Here is a 25,583-nt window from a genome sequence, read left to right as displayed (position 1 = left end):
ATAATAAAATAATTTAAAACTAAAACAAATAGAAAAGAACAAAATGTGTAAACAGTAAATTAAACATTTTCTTTAGTGCAACTTCCAAATTATGCCCGGGACGTAGATGTAGATGGCAATGTAGACTGGGTTGAAAGGTTTTTGGTCTTTAAAACATCAACTTCAGTGGGAACAGTGTTGTTGGTCTCCTTTTTTAGCTAATGCATCAAAGTCTGGAGTTAGTTTTGTTGTGGCTATTCTCAGGATAGATCTGAGGTGTTCGTCAGTTAAGCTGGATCTGTGAGGGGCTTTGTTGATGTTCATGACGCTAAATGTCTGCTCACAAACATAGGTTGACCCAAACAGCACCAGTATCTTCTGTGCCATCCTCCGGATGTTTGGAAAAGTGGCTTCATTAAGTGAAGCATAAAAGTCTCTTAGTTCAAGAGAGCTGAATTTCTCCGTTAGGACAAAGTCAGACTGAAGATCGATGAGTTCCAGTTGCACCTCTTCTGGTGCTGTTTCAGGGTTTTGTGACAAAGGACAGGCCACCAGTTGAAGTGACTAAAAGCTGAAAGTCTTTGTTGTTTTATTAACAAGTCATTGTGATGTACAGAATGTGGGAACAGGAAAAAATTGTGTTTGAGTAGAGCTCTTAATCTTACCTCAGAAAGGCTCTGATACTGTGCTCTCCAGGGGTGTGTCTCCCTACATCACCACGATAACGTGTCTATGCATTCCCAGGGTGATGTCGGGAGACGCGTCTGCGGGCATTACAAGGAGCCTCTGGAAGATTGAAAGGTTGTTCCTTCTACTGAATGGGCGGATATAAATCCGCCCACTCAGAAGAAGGAGCTGCAGCCGTGTTTCCCGACGTTGCCATGTTAACACTGCTGCTGGTGAAGGAGCGGAGGGGAGAGCAAGAGAACCCTCCGCTCTTTCGGCTCCGAGGGCCTGATAGAACAGCTGAACGAGCCGGATCTGGCCCTCGGGCTGTAGTTTTCCCACAGCTGGCCTAGAGGATTGATAAGTCTTTAAGGATTATTTTGCAGAAATTAGCTAGATGTAAACTTAGTCCCTTTAGAACTAGTCAGGCAGGGGCAGGCACCATCAATTTTACCTTAGCCAAGGAAAGTAGATACACATTGTGTATTCTAAGGAACAGCTACATCTGTGTCACCTAGGAGCTTCTTTAAAATGCAGGCTCTAAGACCCTGTGAGGCCTTGGGTCCCAGGTCATCATGAGAGTCAGGGTGCCAGGGGCCCTCATGAGAAGTCAACCAGCGTCTTCCAGCCATGTTCCTGTCCCTTTCCACCCCAGTAAGTTTGACATTGCTCCCACACCCAGCAATTTCAGAAGCACTTCCAACTGCCCCTTCCTCCAGGGGAAAAAAAAAAGCAAGCTCTGGCCCAGATCTGCTGAATTTGCATTTTAATAAGATTTCCCCCGGTGATTCATATGTACATTAAAATTTGAGTTCCCTAGGCCGATTTGTCTCAGTGGATAGAGCATCGTCCTGTGGACTGAAGGGTCCTGGGTTTGATTCTGATCAATGGCATGTATCTCGGTTGCAGGCTCCTCCCCGGGCCTGGCCCTGGTCAGGGCTCATGCAGGAGGCAACCAGTCGATGTGTTTCTCTCTGTCTTTCCCTCTCTCTTCCACCCTCTAAAAATCAATGGAAAAAATATCCTTGGATGAGTATTTAAAAAAACCCAGAGCTGTTTGGAGTTAAACCATAGTCTTTATAATGAATTAAGATGATTAATTCTCATTTTCCAAGAGCATTTTTAAAAAATGGGGATTCTTACTTGGATGAGAGAAATAAGAAGCCCTTGACTGGGAATTGAACCTCCTACTCTTCAGTGTATGGAACAGTGTTCCAACCCACTGAGCCACACCAGCCAGGGCTTCTTTAAAATTCTTTTTTTTAAAAAATATATTTTATTGATATTTTACAGAGAGGAAGGGAGAGGGATAGAGAGCTAGAAACATCGATGAGAAAGAAACATCGATCAGCTGCCTCCTGCACACCTCCCACTGGGGATGTGCCCGCAACCAAGGTACATGCCCTTGACCGGAATCGAACCCGGGACCCTTCAGTCCGCAGGCTGACGCTCTATCCACTGAACCAAACCAGTTTCGGCTTCTTTAAAATTCTTAACCCATTATTGCTCATAGTCTCCTAAAGGCCAATGTAATAGATTCATTTTAGAGTTCAAGGCCAGGATGAGCTGGTGTTGGTGTCCTTGCTTGGAAAAAGAAAAACTGTGTATATAACCCATAGTTTTCACAGTGGTCCCTACTCTGCCTTCCCTGATTAGAATCTCTTGTGCTTCATTATTGTATCTTGCTCAGACTAATATTATTTCCCTTTATCATCTCACTCTACTACTTTATCCTTCAAGAAATGTGTACATATTCAAAAAATTAAAAACTGTCGTGCCATGAGACATGTGGGCTAAATTCTTAGGTAGGAAAGAAGGATGTGAAACCTAGGTAGACTAGGTGACTTTTAGATGACTCTTTGAAGTTCCTTCTTTTGTTCCCCTTTTCGTATTATTGTGACTTTTGGATCCTTGAAAAGGGTGTTGGAATCCAGAATTTGAGAGTTTGAACAGAGTAGTAGTCCCTCACTCCTGTTGCTTAAGGAACCATCTATATGACTATGGGTTTGGAATACTAAGGGTTTTCAGACTGGGTTTTTGAGTGATGGGAAACATTTCTCTTCTTTGTTCTCATTTTCTTCTGGAACTTGCCTAGATGGGCAAGCTACCAACTTGAAATGTTCTTATTTTCAAATAATGTCAAAAGAATCTTGTTGCAAATTTGTTTTTAAGCACTTTTTCCTTATTTAAATGTTTAATTATACACCTTTAATTTTATTTCTTACCCAGGATTAATTTAATTTTAAAAACAAATAGAAATTATCAGTCACTCTTCTCAACTTAACCGGACGGTCTGTCTACTTGTGATATAATATACATCTTTACAACTTGGTGGTCCCTAGTTTTTTTTAAAAAGACATTTCACAGAAAGGAAAGAAATAATATAAAGAAATACACTAATAAGCAAAAATATATGGGGAAAGAGGAACATATAGTTTTGACACAACTCAAGAAACTGGTCTACATAGGAAAATGTGCATCCTGGAAAGTCAGGTGTAAAGATTTTAGAGAAAGAATTTATATTACTTGAATCTCCACTAGCAATATCCTGCAGTACTTATACTTCATGGCTCAGATACCTACGTCACTTGGCTCTATTTCTTCCTTACGTCTAGCCTTTACTTAAAGGAGTCTGAAAAACTTGAGGATATAGCAAAAGAAGAAAAATAAGATAACCACACGCAATATTCCCCTTTTGGTGGCTGCTTTAGATCTTTGTTACTAGAACATTTTTAAAAATATATCTTTATTGATTTCAGAGAGAGAGAAAGAGAGATAGAAACATCAATGACGAGAGAGAATCATTGAGTGACTGCCTCCTGCATGCCCTGCACTGGGGATTGAGCCTACAAACTGGGAATGTGCCCTTGACCAGAATCAAACCTGGGACCCTTCAGTCCACAGGCTGACGCTCTATCCACTGAGCCAAACCAGCTAGGGCACTAGAACATTCTGGAAGAAAATTTAAATATAAGTCTGTGGCTTTGCTGAATCAAGTTTCCCAGTTAATATTTAGAACCTTCGATTTGGGCTAATAGCATTATTGATGGTACCTATTATAGAGGGATAACCGAACAAAGTCTGGGTCTTAAAACTAGTGTTAAATCACTATCAGGATTGAGAGGGGAAAATAGGAGAGTCTAAAATCACAAGAAGTGCAGATATAGCTAAGACCCCTGTCCTTCTGGATCCACACTTCTTCAGAGCCTTTTTAAAAATATATATATATTTTTATGATTTCAGAGAGGAAGGGAGAGGGAGAGAGAGAGATGGAAGTATCAATGAGTGAGAATCATTGATCAGCTGCCTCCTGCATGCCCACACTTGGGATCAAGCCCTCAACCCGGGCATGTGTCCTGACAAGAATCAAACTGTGACCTCCTGGTTCGTAGGTCACTGCTCAACCCCTGAGCCACACCAGTGGGGCCCTTCAGAATCTTCATCATTATAAAAGTTCTCTGCCATTTGACACTCTAGCATGACATTTTCTTACGACACAGAACAGATCACCCCAAGGTTCATTGCAATTCTGGGAGAAAAAAAGGTATCTTGGCAGTGTGACTACCATGAATAAACAACTCTAGTGGCCAGTCTGCATCTTCCAGGGATTGTTTCTAATTTTACTTAAATCTCAGACATTCAATCTGTGATCAGTACCACTAGAAGCCAAAAATAGTCTCATTTTAAGATGACCACTGAACCTGGAATATTTTATCCTTTTGTTATACAAAGGCGAGCAATTAAGTTTCACATTTCTCAGATCCCACAAGACAATCTTATCAGTTGATCCTGTGGCAAGAATGAATTCACTGTAAGGCAGTTCACTTCAGCTAAGTCTCTGGCTTGGTTTGGAGGTAGTATCCCAGATCATATGTTTCTGATAATCAGCAACTGACTCAAGACTCATGGAGTAGATGTCAGGAAACATCTACTGCTGTATGCCCTGTAAAGATGGTCTTCACATCCACAACTTTTCCTTCTCTTAGTACAGCACTGATATCCCACAGGCAGATGGTATAGTCATCTGAAGCACTAAATGCCCACTGAGATTTGGGGGTTCAAGAAAGCCATAGCCTTCCTTCTGATGTCCACTGAGATGCAAGTCTGCGTTGCACTCTCCAGAAGGATCTGGTTTAGAAGGCTGTTTTTTGTTGTTGTTGTTAATACTCACCTGAGGATATTTTCCATTGATTTTTTTTTTTAGAGTGGAAGAAAACAAGAGATACAGAAACATTGATGTGAGAGAGACAAATCAATTGGTTGCCTCCTGCATGCGCCCTGACCAGGGTCAGGGATCGAGCCTGCAACCGAGGTACATGCCCTTGACTGGAATAGAACCTGGGACCCTTCGGTCCGCAGGCTGACGACACTCTATCCACTGAGCCAAACTGGCTAGGGCTAGAAGGTTGTTTTGTATAGTCAAAATCAAGAACATCATTGGATGGAGTTTTTGTTGCAATAATGCAAGAGTTCTGTGGCATATAACAGGCCCTGTTTACTTAGTTTCTATTTCATTTTTTTTTCACTAATAGCCAAAACTTCCAAATTCTCCTTTCTCACTGTCATAGTTTGAAGCATCAAACTGAGCATTGTAGTTAGGGAGCTGCATACTGGCTATCACAAGTTGGGGTTTTGTTTGTTTGTTTTTTAAATTATTATTTTTTTACTAGAGGCCTGGTGCATGAAAATTCATGCACTGGAGGGGGGTCCCTCAGCCCAGCCTGCCCCCTCTCACAGTCCAGGAGCTCTCAGGGGAAGGTGACGCCCCATCACACCTGTGCTGCTGCCACTGCCGGCAGCGCAAGCCTCAGCAGGCCCTGGTTACCTGGGTGTCTGGGCAGCTGACATCCAAGACTTGCCTGTGCCTTGGGCCAGCCCTCGGTGGTTGGGCAGCCGACATCCGAGGCTTGCTAGCACCTTGGGCTGGCCCTGGGCGGCTGGGGAGCTGAGGGGACTAGGGGACTCCGGAGGCAGGTGCGCGGAGAGGCCTGCCCACCTGGGGGCAGGCCCGGCCTTGCCGCATGCCTGCCACCCTGGTGGGGCTGAGGGGACTGGGTGCCACCATCTTGTGGTGGTAGGCGCCGCCATCTTTGAGGGCGTGACAGTCATTTAGCATATTCCCTCCTTATTGGCTGTGGGCGCTGCCATCTTTGAGGGCAGGGCAGTCAATTAGCATATTCCCTCTTTATTAGATAGGATTGATTTCGAGAGGAAGGGAGAGGGAGAGAGAGACAGAAGCACCAATGATGAGAGAGAATCATTGATCGGCTGCCTCCTGCATGGCCCCTGCTGGGGATTGAGCCTGCAACCCAGGGCATGTGCCCTGACCAGGAATTGAACAATGACCTCCTGGTTCATAGGTCGACGATGAACCACTGAGTCATACCGGCTATCACAAGGTGGTTTTGTTCTTCCAATGTGCTTGCCCCCAAGACAAGTTGATGAATGCTGAAATATTTCCCTTCTGGTCTGGTTACATCTGCAAGCCATGGTGCAGTTAAGCTGGGCCACTTCAGAGAATGTGGGTCATCACCAAAAGAAAAGGGGTGTTCTTTTTCCATATTTTGCACTCTGTTGATCACACATTCTCTACTGTGTCATCAAAGGCTGCTTCCTTGTTGGCCATAGTGAACAGGGGAATCCTGGGGCCTACCGTTGTGGGAGGGGCCTCATTACACACTTTAAAAACATCTTATCAATAGGAGAGAAGTGTGCACTTAAAGGAAGGTTAACTTTATGCTTGCTGTGCTAGAAATGAACTGATTGGGTTACACCCAGGTAATGATTTGATGAGGCATATATATATGTATGGTATTTAAAAAGAAAGTCATATATATGACTGCTGTGCCTAAGTCAGAAAATAATGTGGATAATTTTTTTGTGAACATACCTCACTTTTTCAAAGTGTGTATTTATTTAATGGAGTTTTAGTAAATATACAAGGTTGTGCAACTGTCAACACTATACCAGAGTATTTCATCATCCCCATTCTAAACCCCATACCCATTAATAATTACTCCACATCTTCTCCTTTCCCAGCCCCTAATCTACTTTCTGTTTCTGGATTTGGACATTTCATATCAAGTGTTAGAAATATTATTTGCTTGAATTGTATTATATTTAAATGCTTCTGAATTGTCAATATTTAAAATGGGGAGGATACAATATGTCTTTTGGGATTGACTTCTGTCACTTAGCATAATGTTTTTGAGGTTGACCCATGTTGTTGCATGTATCAGTACCTTATTCCTTTTTAATATCCTTTGTATGATACACAATTGATCCTTATTAAAAAAAATTGTATTTGCAGCCCTAACCGGTTTGGCTCAGCAGATAGAGCGTCGGCCTGTGGACTGAAGGGTCCCAGGTTCGATTCCGGTCAAGGGCATGTACCTTGGTTGTGGGCACATCCCCAGTAGGGGGTGTGCAAGAGGCGGCTGATCGATGTTCTCTCATCGATGTTTCTAACTCTCTATCCCTCTCCCTTCCTCTCTGTAAAAAAAATCAATAAAATATATTTTAAAAAATTGTGTTTGCAAATTTGCCTACTTGCTAACATTTATTTGTAATCCCAAAATCAATGTGTAGTGGTCATTCGTGAACATAAACAGAGCAGTGAAAATTTTCAGTCACCCAACACTCACATTCCCAGCTGAAGTTGAACAAGGTATTGCTCTGCCTTCTTGCTTCAGCTCTCAAGTCCTTTTTGTTTTTAATCCTCATCTGAGGACACACTTTCATTGATTTGGGAGAGAGGGAGAGATAGGGAAACATCCATCAGTTGCCTCCCTTACACGCCCCAACTGAAAATCAGACCCACAACATTTTGGTGTACAGGATAATGCTCCAACCAACTGAGCCACCTGGCCAGGGCTCAAGTTCTTTTCATGGTCTATTTAGTGCCACGTTTTTCACATTTTTGTGCTTTTTGTTGGTGATTTTGCTGTTTGGAATGGCGCCTAAGTATGGTGCTGAAGCACCATCTAATGTCCTAAGCACAAGAAAGCTGTGATGTGCCTTAAGGAGAAAATATGTGTGTTAAATAAGCTTTGTTCAGACATGGATTACAGTGCTATTGGCCATGAGTTCATTGTTAATAAGCCAACAATATATATTAAACCAGAGGCCTGATGCATGAAATTTGTGCAAGGGGCTCAGCTGCGGTGGTGGCGGCTGCCTTTGCTTCCGCTGCGGCTTTGTCTGGAAGGTCATCTGGTCTAATTAGCATATTATACTTTTATTATTATAGACTAGAGGCCCAATGCACGAAATTCGTGCAAGGGGATCGGCCCTCACAGCCACGGCAGCTTGCCTCGGCTTCGTCCAGAAGGTTGTTCGACTGTCCAGTCTAATTAGCATATTATGCTTTTATTATTATAGAAAGGTGTCTTTAAACAGAAACACATAAAACAAGGCAATGTATTGATCCATTGACGAAAATGTGGTGACTAGAGGCTTGAAGGAACCTACCCCTATATTTCCCCTAGGGGCAATGATTCAGTATTTGCTAATTCAGTGTTTGTGGCTACTTTATGGAACATAACTACCGTGAATAATAAGATTCTGCTACACCACATTTTACTTAAACATTTATCAATTGATGGGTATTTGACTTGTTTAAACTTTCTGGCTATACTGCTATAAACATTTCTGTACAAGTTTTTATATGGACATACGTTTTCAGTTCTCTTGGGGATATAACTGGGAATGGACTTGCTGAGTTATATGGTAATTCTGCTAGATTACTTTGGAAGAGTGGCTGACCACTTTACCTTCCCAGCAGCAGTATATGAGGGTTCCACTTCCCCACATCCTCCCCAATGTTTGTTATTATCTGTCTTTTTTAAAAAAAATATGTTTTTAGTGATATTTAGAGAGGAAGGGAGAGGAATAGAAAGATAGGAACATAGATGAGAGAGGAACATCATCGATCTGCTGTCTCCTGCACGCCCCCCACTGGGTATATTGAGCCCGCATTCTGGACATGTGCCCTGACCAGGAATTGAACCATTGACCTCCTGGTTGCTGGGTCAATTTTCAACCGCTGAGCCACACCAGCCAGGCTAATAACTGTCTTTTTTATTATAATCATCTAGTGGGTGGGAAGTGTTATCACATTGTGGTTTCAATTTTCATATCCCCAGTGACTGATAATGCTGAGCATCTTTTCCCATGCTTATCATCATTTGCATATCTTCTTTGGAGAAATTTCTGTTCTTTGCCCAGAATATAGCTTTTTAACGGAACCAAAACATCTGTTTGAATAAATTTATTTTATGGCAAAACTATAAATTTTAAGTTGTCAAAAACCCAAATTCAGAATTATAAATTAGCTTATTATTATAGGATGCTGATATATTTTTAAGGGTACTCTTACCTCTTTTCACTAAGGCCAAATAAAAATTTAAAATGGATTGTAATAAAGGAAGTATATGTTTTAAGCTATATTTCCATGTGGGAAAGTCTGTGCTCTGAACACCACTTGGATAGAAATTTATCCCAGTCTGCTTTTTTCGTGGTTGGAGGCCTTGAAAGTTCTAGTTCCACATCTTACTTACCTGGTTTGAATTGCAATATTTAGGATAAAAGTTGGGCCATGAAGCCACATACTCATGTGAGTGCAGGTAAGCATTTGAATGATGGTCTAAGCCAGGGGTGGGCAAACTTTTTGACTCGAGGGCCACAATGGGTTCTTAAACTGGACCGGAGGGCCGGAACAAAAGCATGGATGGAGTGTTTGTGTGAACTAATATAAATTCAAAGGAAAGGAGCGGAGGGGAGAGCAAGAGAACCCTCCGCTCTTTCGGCTTCGCGGGCCGGATAGAACAGCCGAACGGGCTGGATCCGGCCCGCGTAAGCAGATCTCTATACATATCATTAAGTGTGTGATCATTCTAGTATTTCCTAATTTTATTTTATTTACTTATTTTAAAATATATTTTATTGATATTTTTAGAGAGAGTGGGAGGGAGAAGGAATAGAGACATAGAATCCTCCATGATGAGAGAGGAACATCATCCATCTGCTGCTTCCTGCACACCCCTGAAAGGGGATCAAGCCCGCAACCCGGGCATATGCCCTGACCGGAAATCGAACCAGAGGCCTTTTGTTCCCTGGTTTGTTGCTCAACAGCTGAGCTACACTGGCCTGGCTCTAGTGTTTCCTAATTTTATAGGATCATTTGACAGTAAGCTGCTTTTGTTAAAAACCTCAGCTACTTTACCAGTTTTGTGGGACCATATTGAGCTAGCTCTCTTTATGTATAATCGATAAGGTTTACTAAATCCAGGAACCTTATTAAAAGTATTGGTCTCCTTGACCTCTTAGATACAATTATTATACACCATTTGATTTATATATGTTTTATAATAAGTGTTTGGTTCTGGTTATTTAAATTTTATACCACTGAGTTCTGTATGTTGTGATTTGTCAAAATTTCAAAAACCAAAGAAAAAATATATTTAGCATATATTTCCTAAAAGGCAGAGAACTACAAATTCTGTGTAAGTTTTCCAGATATTAAGCAACTTGATACCTTGTCAGAGGTGTATGGCCTGTGCACTCAAGTAACTGAGTGAGACAGGTGAAGATGAGGACATATGAATGGAATAAAGGAGATGATTAGTAAAGGTTGCATGTGGAAAATGTCATCTGAACCAGGCCTTGAAGGATAGCTTTCAAAGTGATCTAAAGAAGAGCAGATCACTCAAATCCAGACATTTTTTATTGGCGTGATTTGTTTGGTTGGCTGTTTTCCCCTTTTCTCTGAGTCAGAGGATCCCAGATGAGGCCTTTGTTACCAAACTTTTACTCAAATGTCAGTTATTTCTGTTCCCTATTCTTTTGTGTGGTGGAATCAGGCATATGACTTAACTACAACTTTTTGCCAGAGTTGTGTGTATAGCCTTCCTTAACATGTCTACTCTTTTGAGCAAGAATCAAGGCTATCTGACCAAGAACCATCATAATCAGTCTGTTCCATCCAATACCAAGTCCTGGGGCTAACGGTACCACCAGTTGGCTTGTTTGAGAAAATGTGAACCTTTTCCTTTCCCCACTGGGAGTTTGTACTGCCTATGGCCCATTATTTTCACGTTATGACATTTCTTTCACATTCATGTTTTTGTTTTTTGTTAATAACCTTCTATTCCTCTTTCAATTTTAGTTTCATTACTGCAGGAGATCTTCCCATCTCTCTCTCTCCTTTACTTTGTTCTCTTTGTGAGTTAAGAAAAAGAAAAACAAACAAACAACTAGGTATAAGATTGTTCCTAGTATCTTTGGATCAAGAAAGAAATCAGTAATACTTAAAACTTTTAGAAGTGAAAATAGAGATTCAGATATGACCCACAGTTCTAAGTATAGGGGAGAATGCTAACAAAGACTCAGAGGTGGGAAAGCACAAGATATGCTTTTAAGATGGTAAATGCTCTCATTTAGGCCAGAATGTATCTCACATACTGTTATTGTATGTATATCCTCATTTTGTGTCCGGGAATTCTGAAAATACATTTTTTGTTGGATTATTGCCCCACTAGAAAAAAATTCTCATCTGTTGCAATTCCAATTTGAAACTGCTTCATTCTGGATTCCTTATCCTTGGACCTTCCCAATAATTTATGTGGTCACATTGGGCCTGATCTGTTCCTGCGCTAAATGAAAGCACACAAGCACAAAACTGTGTAGGCATAAATGAGAGGCATATGGCAGTGGTGTAAAAGGAAGGAGTGAGTCTTCATATGCCTGGGTGGGCGAGCTGAACTAATAGCTCCCAGCAGTTCTTCTGAATCAGACATTGTGGAGCCAAGAGTCTAGCATTTGGAATTCCACTGCCTGTGCAAAAGGTCTGTCTTTTATCCTTCAAACCACCATTTGTTAAATGGCTAATGACCCAGTGGACCTGTTGACAACAAAAGGGGAAGGCTGGCAAAGATCAAGTTTAAAGGGAAAAGGAAAGAAAAGTTCAAAAGTAGGAAAGTAAGAACAAAAACGGTTTGATCATATATTCACCTACCCTTTATTATTATTTTTAAACAATTTATTGTGGAGAATTTTGTACATACACAAAGTTGACAGAATAATGTAGTGAACTCCTATGTACTTTACCCCTCGGCCCCAGTCAAGTGCAGTTACCACACTTAATGAAGGGAAACCAGAACTCTGGTGAGCCTTGGGTTTGGTTTCTAGGCCTCTCTAGATCTTGTCACTTCTGGCCTAATGCTATCACACTCCTATTTTTCCTGTTTCAGCACCTGGTGTGTACAAAACACTGTGTTTAGGATTTGTGATGAGTAGACCAGTACTTCTAATAGCTTAAGGAACTAAGTGCTGTTGTTCAAGTATAGTTATTCTATCAAGGGTGCATAGTGAAGAGGGGACTTAGGAAGGCTTTACTGAGAAGGTAGCTTTTGTGTTTACTACAGGAGAGTGCAGCAAGGGGGTAGGATCCAGATAGCAATGTAAGCTATATTAGATCTTTTCACTGAGCTATTTATTTAGAACGTGACATTTTTGTTACATTTACAACACAAGATATATTTTAGACTAGCCCTTCCTCCTTGCTTTTTAGAAATACAAGTCAGGTTCAGATATTTTCTGCTAAATTGTGTATCTCCTTGAAAGCTTATTATCAAGATGAATTCTGCAAGGTGTATTATAGATTCTTTTGAGCAATACCATTTCAAAGCAAGTTGAGCCACATTTGATTAGATGCGACCTGTGAGAGGATGTTGGCTTTGTCTGCATCTCTTGTTTCAGATGTATTTATCAGTGAAATAAGCCAGGAAAGCAGTCTTTTAAAAAGCAACAGGCCAAGGGGAATATACCATAAATAATGTTATAGATTAATGAGGTATTGAGCTAACTTGGTACCTTCCTCTGCCTTGTGCTCTGTTATCTGCTATTTCTCAAGGAATTACTCCTTTTTGTATTTCAAGCCCATGTTTCTCACTGTCTACAGATGATGTTTGGTTTGGTTCACTGTCTTCTCATATCCAGCTGTTTCAAACTGCATGGGTCTACTCACCCACTCCTGAACAAACAGTGCTTCTTCCTGACTCTTTCTTAAACCTTTTCCCTTGCATATATTTTGTTTTGTTCTATCACTTTTTGAGAAATTCAGATATCATGGACACACAATAAACTATATATATTTAAAGTATACAGTGTAAGTTTTCACATGGATATACCTGTGAAACCATCACCACAATCAATATATCATGAACATATCACTTCTATAATTTTCTGTTAGATAGGAAAAGGGTCTCAAGATCGGGACAATTTTAAGTATTATGTCTTGCTAAATGTTAAAATGTGTAGTAGTATTTTGTAGATGCAGCTTAAATAGGAGGAGCTGACAGGAATTCAACCTGATAGAGGTAGCCAACTGCAATCAATCAATCAATCAATCAATCAACATAATTGACCAAATAATGTATGTAAGCTTTGGCTGAGGCTCCCTTCCAAGACAGAGCTTTGGATAGGAATCTCCTGTCTCCTTTACTTGCTGCAAGTAAATGAAACTAACTTGTGATAACTATGTATTATTTTTTAATAGAGCACCCCTACGTGGCAAACCCCTTAAGTTTGGTACCATTTCCCTGTATCCTTTGTAATCCCTCCCTCTCTGAATAAGTTCATTCCATTCCCAATACCCCTCTCTCCCTCCCTTCCTTTGGCTTTCATTCATCATAACTATTTTAAGATTTATATATCAGTTCATTGCTTTTTATTGTAGTATTCTACTGTATGGATATATCTCATTTGTTTATTCACCTGTTGATAGATGCTTGAGTTGTTTCCAGTTTTTGGCTATTACAAATAAAACTACCTTTGTGAATACATACGAGTGGCATGACTGGATCACATAGTAAGTGTATAACTATTTAAGAAGTTGCCAAACTTAATATTTCCAAAATTTCAAGTGCTTATTTGGCATCCCTATATCTCATCTTCACTGGTAAAATATCTGGTTAAGTCTTTTACCCTTTTAAACAAATTGGGTTGTTTATTTTCTTAATAAGTTTTGAGAGTTCTTTATATATTCTGGGTGTAAGTTCTTTATCAGATATTTTCTGCCAGTCTGTAGCTTATCTTTTTCTTTTCTTTTTTAAATACATTTTTTAAATTGATTTCAGAGAGGAAGGGAGAGGGAGAGATAGAAACAGCAATGATGAGAGAGAATCATTGATCAGCTGCTTCCTTCTCGCCCCTTACTGGGGAATCCAGCCTGCAACCAGGTGTGTGTTCTGATTGGGAATCGAACCATGGCCTCTTGGTTCATAGGTCTATATGCTCAACCACTGAGCTATATACCTTTGGGCCTTTTTATTTTCTTAGTCATGTTTTCTGAAGTGTAGAAGCTAAAAACTTTTTATAAAGTACAATTTATCAATTTTTTCTTCTATGGGCTGTGCTATACTTTTTTTTTTTTAAATATATTTTATTGATTTCTTACAGAGAGGAAGGGAGAGGGATAGAGAGTTAGAAACATCGATGAGAGAGAAACATCAATCAGCCGCCTCCTGCACACTCCCTACTGGGAATGTGCCCGCAACCAAGGTACATGCCCTTGACCGGAATCGAACCTGGGACCCTTTAGTCCACAGGCTGACGCTCTATTCACTGAACCAAACCGGTTTCGGCTGTGCTATACTTTTGTTGTATCTAAGAAATATTTGTCTAAACCAAGGTTGCAAAGATTTTCTTATATGCTTTCTTTTAGGACTTGTATAGCTTTGTTTTTACATTTAGCTCTTTTGTCCATTTTTAGCTCATTTGCATATGTTGTGAGAGATACATTGAAGTTCTTTTTTTATTTTATTTTTTTATTTTATTTTTAAATATATTTTATTGATTTTTTACAGAGAGGAAGGAAGAGGGATAGATAGAAACATCGATGAGAGAGAAACATCGATCAGCTGCCTCCTGCACACCTCCCACTGGAGATGTGCCCGCAACCCAGGTACATGCCCTTGACTGGAATCGAACCTGGGACCTTTCAGTCCGCAGGCTGACGCTCTATCCACTGAGCCAAACCGGTTTTGGCTGAAGTTCTTTTTTTTTTAAAAAGTATGGTTTTTTTTTTAGCCCTAGCTGGTTTGGCTCAGTGGATAAGAGCATCAGTCTGTGGACCAAAGGGTCCCGGGTTTGATTCCGGTCAAGGACATGTGCCTTGGTTGCAGGCTCCTTCCTGGCCCAGGCCCTGGTCGGGGCTCATGTAGGAGGCAACCAATTGATATGTTTCTCTCACATCGATGTTTCTCTCTGTCTTTCCCTCACTCTTCCACTCTCCTTAAAAATCAATGGAAAAATATCCTCAGGTGAGGATTAACAAAAAATAAAAATAAAAATAAATGATTTTTTAATAATGTTTTTCAGAGAAAGTAAGGAAAAGGGAGAAAGAGATAGAAACAACAATGATGAAGAGAGAATCATCTATCAGCTGTCTCCTGCACACCCACGCACTGGGGATTAAGCCTGAAACCCAGTTATGTGCCCTGACCTCATGGTTCATAAGTAGATGCTCAACCACTGAGCCAAACTGGCCAGGCTGTTTGTGGTACTGCCTGTATCACGCAGTTTGATTTACCATAACGTAAAGTCAGGTAGTGTTAGTCTTCTGACTGTACTCTTCTTTTTCATTTATTTATTTACTTAATTACTTATTTATTTATTATTTTAAAATGCCTGCTGGCAAATTCTTTTTTTTTTTTAAATAAATCTTTATTGTTCAGATTATTACAGGTGTTCCTCCTTTCCCCCCCCCCCCCCCATAGATCCCCTCCACCTGATTCCCCACCCCACCCCATGCCCTTACCCCCCGCCACTGTCTTCATCCATAGGTGTAAGATTTTTGTCCAATCTCTTCCCGCACCCCTCACACCCCCTTCCCCCTGAGAATTGTCAGTCCACTCCCTTTCTATGTCCCTGATTCTATTATATTCATCAGTCCATTCTGTTCATCAAATTTTTTAATCACTTGATTTTTATTTTATTTATTTATTTTAATATATTTTATTGATTTTTTACAGAGAGGAAGGGAGAAGGATAGAGAGTTAGAAACACTGATGATAGAGAAACATTGATCAGCTGCCTCCTACTGGGGATGTGCCCGCAACCAAGGTAGATGCCCTTGACTGGAATCGAACCTGGGACCTTTCAGTCCACTGGCCGACGCACTATCCACTGAGCCAAACCGGTTAGGGCTATTCACTTGATTTTTAGATTCACTTGTTGGTAGGTATGTATTTGATGTCATTTTGTTGTTTATAATTTTTATCTTTACCTTTTTCTTCTTCTTCCTCTTCTTAAAGAATACCCTTCAGCATTTCATATAATCCTGGTTTGGTGGTGATGAACTCCTTTAGCTTTTTCTTGTCTGTGAAGCTCTTTATCTGACCTTCAATTCTCAATGATAGCTTTGCTGGGTAGAGTAATCTTGGTTGTAGGTTCTTGCTGTTCATCACTTTGAATATTTCTTGCCACTCCCTTCTGGCCTGCATAGTTTCTGTTGAGAAATCAGCTGACAGTCATATGGGTACTCCCTTGTAGGTAACTAACTGTTTTTCTCTTGCTGCTTTCGAGATTCTCTCTTTGTCTTTTGCCCTTGGCATTTTAATTATGATGTGTCTTGGTGTGGTCCTCTTTGGATTCCTCTTGTTTGGGGTTTGCTGCGCTTCCTGGACTTGTAAGTCTATTTCTTTCACCAGGTAGGGAAAGTTTTCTGTCATTATTTCTTCTAATAGGTTTTCAATATTTTGCTCTCTCTCTTCTCTGGCACCCCAGAAATTCGGATGTTGGTATGCTTAAAGTTGTCCCAGAGGCTCCTTACACTATCTTCATGTTTTTGGATTCTTTTTTCTTTTTGTTTTTCTGGTTGGGTGTTTTTTGTTTCCTCATATTTCAGATCTTTGGTTTGATTCTTGGGATCCTTTGATCTACAGTTGAATTTCTGTATATTCTTTATTTCAGACAGTGTATGCTTGATTTCTGACTGGTCCTTTTCCATTTTCTTGGCATTCTCATTAAGGTCCTTGAAGGTCTCACTAAGCTCCTCGGAGGTCTCATCAAGTTTCTCGGCGGTTTTTAGAAGATTCTTGAGTAACCTTATAAATGTGGTTCTGAACTCTATGTCGTCCATTAGTTTGCTTTCCTCCATTTCTCTCATTCGTGACATGTTTCTTTGTCTCCGCATTTTGCTGCTTCCCTGTGTTGATGGAGTGGTTTTCTGTGGTAGGTGTGGTTCAGCCTATCACCTGAGGTGGACACTCTTGGTGCACCCCTTTGTGGGCTGAGTGCAAAGTCTTGTTGTAGTTAAGCCTTGATTGCTGTTGGTACACTGGGAGGAATTGACCTCCAGGCCAATTGGCTGTGAGGACCCGCTGTGTCTATAATGGAAGAACTGCTGTGCTGGAGACACGCTTATGGGACAGGACTTGCTTCAGTGGGGCTTTGGTGCTCACTGAGTCTGCCTCTTGAATGTGTCACTTATGGATGTGAGTAATTGAAATCTGGTGTTGTCTCACACTGACCACTAGATACACTAGCTTCTGGATCTCCAATGGGGTGCAGGTCAGCTACTGTCTGAGGCCACCCAGCAGGAGCTACAGTGAGAACTACAGTTTTCTCCTCTTTGCTTGGGGTTTGGAGGTTTTGGAGCTGTCTGACCAGAGCTGCAGTTTGTTAGGTTAAGCTGCGACAGGGCAGACCATTTATATGCAAAAGCTGCTGCGTGGATCTTGGGTGGGTTTGTAGATTGTGCGGGGCGGGGTCTCAGGGAGTCACTAGGCTAGGGCGTGGCAAAGAGCGATGGCTGCCAGTCAGCTGTCTCTGCGTCTCCATGTTTCCAAGTCCCTGCGTCCCGCGCCCCAGCGCAGTAAACAATGATTGCTGCGCGTACCTCTGCAAGAAAGCCACCCTCACTTTCCGACCCGATGGCAGACAGTCCAGCTTCTCCCCGTAGGAGTTTGGGTCCCCAGCGTCTCCCCAGAGACTGGAGTTTAGAGTAATTGGGAGCTTGTCTACCTTCGGGTTGAAAAAAGCAGCGCATCCAGTCGCCCACCGCCAGCCCGATTCACGCGCCTCTGTACCTCAGCTTTTCAGCACTTGTGCACGTCTCAATGCTCTTTTCTCTTTCCTTCTAGTTGTAGAACTTCCACTCAGCCAGCTTTCCCATGGTTCTGGGTGATAGACGTTTTGTCTTTTAGTTGTAGTTTTGAAATTGTTGTGCAAGGCAGCAGTTTAGGTGTTTACCTACACCGCCATCTTGGTTCCGATCCTGTACTCTTCTTTTTTCAAAGTTGTTTTGGCTACTTTAGGTTCCTTGCATTTCCAAATAAATTTTAGAATCAGCTTGCCAATTTCTACATAAAACGCATGCTGGGATTTTTATTGGGACAACATTCAATCTTTTGGGAGGGGGAATTGACATAGCAATATTGAATTTTCCCATTTGTGAACATAGAACATCTTACCATTTATTTAGGTCTTCATTAATTTTTCTTAGCAATGTTTGAAGTTTTGAAGTACTTATATATCTTTGTCAAATTCCTCTCTTAAGTATTTCAGTTTTTGATACCATTGTAATTTTAATTTTTTTTTAATTTACTGATTTGAGAGAGAGAAAGAGAGGGAAGGAGATTGAAACATTGATTTGTTGTTCCTCTTATTGATACATTCATTGGTTGATTCCTATATGTGCCCTGGCTGGGGATCAAATCCACAACCTTGGCATACCTGAATGATGCTCCAACCGAGTTACATGGCTAGGGCTCTGTGTCTTTTTAATTCTTGAAAAGCAGCAAAGGTGGTTTTGGGTTTTTAAAAAATGTGCTTTTTTTTCTTTTTAAATTTTATTTTATTGTGTAAAGTATTACAAATAGTAGTACAGCCCTAACCAGTTTGGCTCAGTGGATAGAGCATTGGCCTGCGGACTGAAAGGGCCCAGGTTCGATTCCAGTCAAGGGCATGTACCTTTGTTTGCGGGCACATCCCCTGTAGGGGGTGTGCAGGAGGCAGCTGAGTGATGTTTCTCTCTCATCGATGTTTCTAACTCTCTATCCCTCTCCCTTCCTCTCTGTAAAAAAATCAATAAAATATATTAAAAAACAAAACAAAATAAAACAAATAGTAGTACATATATCTCCGTTTTTTCTCCATTGACCTTTCCCCAGCAAAAATTTGCTTTTATTGATTAGAGAGAAAGAAGAAGAGAGAGGGAGAGAGAAATATTGATCAGCATGCCCCCTCCTTGGGATTGAGCCCACAACCCCAGCATGTACCCTGATGTGATATCAAACTGGCTACCTCTCCATACACCATACTACACTCAACCAATTGAGCCACACGGGCCAGGGTGGACTGTTTTTTGTTTTTAATTTCAACTTTGATTGCTCATTGTAACTAGCAGTTGTTGTTTTTTTGTATATTGATCTTAAATGCTGCAACTTTGCTAATAAATTCACTTATTTTAATAACTTTTTGTGGATTCTATCTACACCATCTGTAGATAGTTTTACTTCTTTCTAATTATCAATTATTTTACTTACTTAATACCAATATTGTCTCTGTTGTCACAACTTCAGAGATTCTGTCCTCTTCCATTCCCACTTGTTATCATCTTGGTCCTAGCCATTATCATGTCATATCTTTTTATGATATGATGAATCACTAAATCATTAATTAGTCTCTCTAATACCAGACATTCTTATCTCACATCTGTCTTGCTTGTGGCTATGAAAATTTGTCTTTAGAAAACACTGATTACATTCTGTTTAAGGGCTCATGGTGGTCCCCATGAAGTCCTGACTTATTTATTCCTCCACATTGGGATCTTTCCCTTCCTGCTAATAATTGACTTGTGTTCACCAGTCCAACTTATTCTAGTCTAGTCCCCACCTAAAACAATACATGGGAGTGAACATTAGAGTTGAGATTGAGAATTTGGTTTAAATTCCTGCTTTGCCACTTAATATCCATATAATCTTTTTGTGTGTATATTAATTCTCACCCAAGGATATTTTTCCATTGATTTTTAGAGAGAGAGAAACATCGATGTGAGAGATCCATCAATTGGTTGCCTCCAGCATGCAGGGACTGAGCCTGCAATCCAGCTACGTGCCCTTGACCAGAATTGAACCAGCAACCCTTCAGTCTGCAGACCGATGCTCTAACTGAGCAATCGGGTAGGGCCATGTAATTTTTAATAAGGTCCTTAACCTCTGGGTACTTACTGTGTGTTCATCTGTAGGAAGACGCTAACATGAGAAGGTCCTCACAGTATGGTTTTGAAGATTAAAAGAAAGAACATAGTAATCCTGGCTGTGTGCCTGGAACACAATTTGGGTAGTCATAAATATTTAGTCTGACACTATTGTGGGCACTGAGTGAATGAATGAGTGCTTGCTTGCTTATCCTGTTTCTGTAACAGTTGTTTATCATGTTATCCCATCTCAGGATACACTCTTCATTTTCCAGATCCTTTGAATTCTTCCTCACATTTCAGGGTCAATGAAGTCTACTTCAGTTACTCTTTTTCCTCCATTCTTTACATCCCTGTTGAGTTGCTATCTTACTGAATTAAGGACTGGAACTTTTTAAACGTATTCCTCGAAATGCGTAGCACAGGCATATCATAGTTTCTAAAATAATTAGTTGGAAGATAAATATCACATGATCTCACTCATTTGTGGAATATAATGAACAATATAAACCGAATAGATCCTGATACGTAGAAGCATCGAACAGACCTAAAAGTGTCAAACCTCAGAGGGAAGTCAGGGGAGGGTCAGGGACGGGAGTGAGCAAGAGATCAAAGGACTTGTAAGCATGCACATAAGCATAACCAATGGACACAGTCAGTAGTGGGGTGATTGCCTGTGCTGGGGGGCAGGAGCGGACGGGGAGAGGTCAATGGGGAAAAAAGGAGACATATGTAATACTTTCAACAATAAAGAATTTTTAAAAACACACCAAAAAACAAACAAACAAAATAATTAGTTGGTTCTATAGTTAATTTAGAAGCAACTTTATAAAGTTTGGGTTTTGGAAGGGATGAGATTAACGTTTTAGGGCAAAATAAGTTGGATTTTATATGATATAATGGAAATGGTAGGAATATTTTCTCATCTGTTTAATGGTTAGCTTTAAAAGACTAGTAATTAAGTTTTTAAATTTTAATTTTGGTCATCACATTGAGTTGTCATGCAACAGGATGGAAGTTTGGGGTAACTAAACCATTTCTTCTCTTGTGCCACTTTGTAAAACATTATTAAAAATCACATTGTTCCCCTGGCAGTTGGCCCAGTTGCTTGAATGTTGTCCCATGCACTGAAAGGTCATCAGTTCATTTCTGGTCAGGGCATATTGCCCAGGTTGCAGGTTCACGGGTCCTCGTGCATACAGGAGGCAACCGATTAATGTTTCTCTTTCACATCAATGTTTCTCTCTCTCTCCCTCTCCCTTCCTTTCTCTCGAAAATCAATAAAAACATATTGTTTTTAAAAATCACATGGTTTCAGCTGAAATAGACTGTATAGTACTTTAAAGTTTACATATACTGTATATTTACAGTTTAAAAATAGTAATCTGATTAGTATGCACAGAGAAACTTCCCTTATAACATGCTATTTGAAAAACAGCTTAAGACTTTTCAGGTTCCTTTAAAAAGTCCTGTAGTGCCCAGCCCCTGTGGCTGAGGGCACATGCCTGGGTTTCACGCTCGATCTCTAGTAGGGGGCGAACAGGAGGCAGCTGATCGATGTTTCTCTCTTATGGATGTTTCTCTCTCTCTTTACCTCTCCCTTCCTCTGAAATCAATAAAAACATTTTTAAAAAACTTATGTGGTGCCCTAGCCGGTTTGGCTCAGTGGATAGCGTCAGCCTGTGGACTAAAGGGTCCCAGGTTCAATTCCGGTCAAGAGCACATGCCTGGATTGTGGGCTCAGTCCCTAGCAGGAGGCAGCCAGTCAGTGATTCTCTTTCATCATTGATGTTTTTTTTATTTCTCTCTCCCTCTCCCTTTCTCTCTCTGAAGTCAATAAAAATATTTTTTTAAAAAGTTCTGTGGTAAGACTACTTATTAGGAAAAGATTTATTGGACTATTTAATATTACAAAATAAGGGGCTTCAAACACAGAAGATGATACAGGTTACTTTTATTTGTTATGTTAAATATACACAGTAATCATTCTAAACTGTTAGAGTTTTCCTTAGTACTTCGCAAATAAAGTATGGTAATAAAATCTTGACATCCAGCATACTTGTTGAAACATCTAATAGCCATACAACTGGCCAGTAACTCCTGATCACTGTTCACATTGTATTCTGAAATTGTGCTCTAGGGGGTGTTGTTCACATAGAATATAATGTGGAAAGTAATCTATAAGAGTTGTGTAAGTAGCAGGTATTAACGTAATGCCTTTGGCTCTGATAAGTCAATAAAGCAGTTTGAATATTGCTGAGAGCTAGAATTCAAGATGCATTGAGGGATACTGGAAAGGGTAATTTTCTGACAACTTGGAGGTCTGGGTGCAGGAACCAAGTCACCAACTAACATCTAGCCTTCCCCATGGTACCATGAAGAACTTGATTAGATGTCTCTTTCATGGCTAATTTTAAAATATATATATATATTTTTATCGATTTTAGAAAGGAAGGAAGAGGGAGAGAGAGATAGAAACATCAATGATGAGAGAGAATCATTGATTGGCTGCCTCCTGCACGCCCCATACTGGGGATCAAGCCCGCAACCCGGGCATGTGCCCTTGACTGAACCCGGGACCCTTCAGTCCACAGGCCGAAGCTCTATCCAGCTAGGGCAGGGTGATCTTACAGTTATTTTAATATTCTAGTCCCCATCTGGAGTCAGCATTTTTACCTAGACTGCTCTTTCTCCACCTATCCTATGGCTCATTTCTTCACTTATCTTCTTAGTGGGGCTAGACAGGCTACCCCATTTAAAATTGCACCCTGCCTTCCTCATCCCCCTTTACCAGCTTATCACTTTCTAATGTACTGAATATTTTAGTTACTTATTTTGTTTATTGTCTGTCTCCTCTTGCTAGAAAGTAAGTTCCAAAGAGGACAGGGATTTTTGTCTGTTATTTTAATTTATTGATCTATCTCCATTGCCTAGAACATTGTCAGGCATGTGGTAGATGCTCAATAAATATTGGTTGAATGAATGAATGAATAAATGAACAGAATAGGAAGCAAAGTAGACATATTGTCCCTGATCTCATAAAGTTTACAATTTGTAGTTTGCTTTTTCCTAATGAAGTTATCCATATTTTTCTTTTTTTCTTTGTTTGGTTTAAATATGTGTAAATCAAAATATTTGTCAAATAATAAGCATTTAAACTTTAGAAAACACTTTCTATTTTTTAAGTGTTTTTATTGATTTTAGAGAGAGGAAGGAAGAGGGCAAGAGAGATAGAAAATTGATGAGAGAGAAACATCAATTGGCTGCCTCCTGCATGCCCTCACTGGGGATCGAGCCTGAAACCTGGGCATGTACCCTGACCAAGAATTGAACCAGCTACTTCTTGATGCATGGGTTGATGCCCAACCATTGAACCACACTGGAAAACACTATGTATTAAAAAGAATGCTGTCTTGTGCTTTTAATCACATAAGAACTATAAAACATTAAAATAGAAAAGCCATGTGCCAGAAAAGGTGATGACATGACAAATTTTTGAAAAATACTGTTAGGTTATCTTGGATCTTAATTTATTGCTGTGGAGCACTTAATTACAAAATGTTCTATTTCCTTGCAATGAAAAGCAAATTTTTTGGCTGACAGGTAGGATTCATAAGCCAAATGATTTTAACTCTCATTAGGGTTCTTTCTTTCTTTTATTGATTTCTGAGAGGAAGGGAGAGGGAGAGAGAGATAGAAACATCAATGATGAGAATCATTGATCAGCTGCCTCCTGTATGTCCCCTACTGGGATCCAGCCTGCAATCCAGGCATGTGCCCTGACCAGGAATCAAACTGTGACTGCCTGGTTCTTAGATCAATGCTCAACCACTGGGCCACGCCAACCAGGTGGGTTCTTTATTTCTTTATCCTTTTGCAGTCTACCATTAAAAAATATCCTAAATTCTATTTAAACCCCAAATTCTATGGTAGAAATCAAATATGGAAGACTTTTGAACAAATATCCAGTGTTGAAGCAAACATAAACATAGATATCATATAGATGCCAACTGAGGAAATATGACTAGACTTAGTCAATAAATAAATCTGTTAACATAATCTGCCATGTGCCAGTTTAAATAATGAAAGCATCACTGCAGGAGGCTGTTTTGTTAAATGTCCTATAAGGCCTGTGTCTTCTGTGCAAGCCTACAACTTAATAATAATCCTATATAATAAAAGGCTAATATGCATATTGTCCCCTCAACCAGGAGTTCAACCGGGCATTCAACCAGGGGGTGGGCTGGCCAGCCAACTGCCCAAAGTCCCTCCCCCCCAGCTGGCCCATTCCTGACCAGCCCCCGCCCCCAACCCCAATCAGGGGGGGGCCAGCCAGCCAACCTCCTGCTTCTCCTCCCCCCTGCCAGTCCAGACCAATCAGCCCCAATCAGGGCAGGCCAGCTGGACCCCACCCATGCACGAATTCATGCACCGAGCTTCTAGTCTTCTACAAAAAGCCTAATATGCAAAGTGTCCCCTCAGGAGTTCAAGCGATCAGGAGTTTGATCGCTCGTTATGATGTGCACTGACCACCAGGGGGTGGCGCAGAACAAAGGAAGGCCCTGGTCAGCAGCTGGGGAAGGGAGGCCCCGGCTGGCAGCCAGCAGCCACTAGGGACCCTACCTGTGCATGAATTTTGTGCACTGGGCCTCTAGTTGGGAAATAATAAGACTGAACTTTCTGCCTCTTCAGTTTAGTTGAGGGAGGAGATAGTTACTTGTACATGAAAGTTTAATGGGACTGCTAATATATCTCCTATTTGTGACTGACACTTTTTTCTTTTTCCTGAGTATTCGCCATGATTTCATAATAAACACTTCTGTGATGGCTTTTATATTTTAAGAAATTAAGATAGCCCTAGCTTGTGTGGCTTAGTTGCTTGGGCGTTGTTGTGTACACCAAAAGGTGATGGGCTCATTTCCTGGTCAGGGCACATACCCAGGTTGCAGGTTTGATCCTTGGTTGGGGCATGTGTGAGAGGCAACCAATTGAAGTTTCTCTACCACACCTCTCTCTAAAATCAATTAAAAAAATTAGATAGTGAAGGTTATAAAGCTTTGCCTTAGGGGCCATACCATAAAAACCAAAGTAAATACATTTTCAGTGTATGTGAATTTTGAGTTTCTATTTGTTTACTTTGAAAAATTACTTTAGCTCATTATGGCCTGTTTGGATGTATTTCTTTGAAATGAAAGGTTTACCACATATAATAGCAAAGAAAATTAAGTTTTCGTTGCCTCTCTGTTTAGTTTCATTTCAGAGCTAGAATTTGTTAAAAGTGTGAAATATTGCCTTAGCCGGTTTAGCTCAGTGGATAGAGTGTCAGCCTGGGAACTGAAGGGTCCCAGGTTCAATTCCGGTCAAGGGCACATGTCTGGTTGTGGGCTCGATCCCCAGTGGAGGGTGTGCAGGAGGCAGCCGATCAATGATTTTCTCTCATTGATATTTTTATCTCTCCCTCTCCCTTCCTCTCTGAAATCAAGAAAAATAATTTTTTTAAAAATATATTTTATTGATATTTTACAGAGAGGAAAGGAGAGGGGTAGAGAGCTAGAAACATCGATCAGCTGCCTCCTGCACACCCCCCACTGGGGATGTGCCCGCAACCCAGGTACATGCCCTTGACCGGAATCGAACCCGGGACCCTTCAATCCGCAGGCCGACGCTCTATCCACTGAGCCAAACCGGTTTTGGCAAGAAAAATAATTTTTTAATTAAATAAGTAAAAGTGTGAAAT

At 40.6% G+C, this 25,583-nt stretch overlaps 1 protein-coding gene and 1 pseudogene across 4 annotated transcripts in view; one reads left to right on the top strand and one right to left on the bottom strand.

Annotated features, from left to right (window-relative positions):
• The window catches only part of CBFA2T2 (CBFA2/RUNX1 partner transcriptional co-repressor 2), a 183,968-nt gene that overhangs the window by 37,986 nt on the left and 120,399 nt on the right, over positions 1-25,583 (top strand). The window lies entirely within an intron of this gene.
• On the bottom strand, positions 4,135-6,206 carry LOC308255824 (histone-binding protein RBBP4-like; annotated as a pseudogene). The gene is made up of 3 exons: positions 6,032-6,206; positions 5,052-5,259; positions 4,135-4,786 (listed from the first exon to the last, which is right to left on the bottom strand). The product of its transcript is annotated as a histone-binding protein RBBP4-like (transcript).

This window comes from Plecotus auritus (genome assembly GCF_963455305.1).
Source record: "Plecotus auritus genome assembly, chromosome: 8".
NCBI lineage: Eukaryota > Metazoa > Chordata > Mammalia > Chiroptera > Vespertilionidae > Plecotus > Plecotus auritus.
This window is presented reverse-complemented; position numbering and strand designations above follow the sequence as displayed.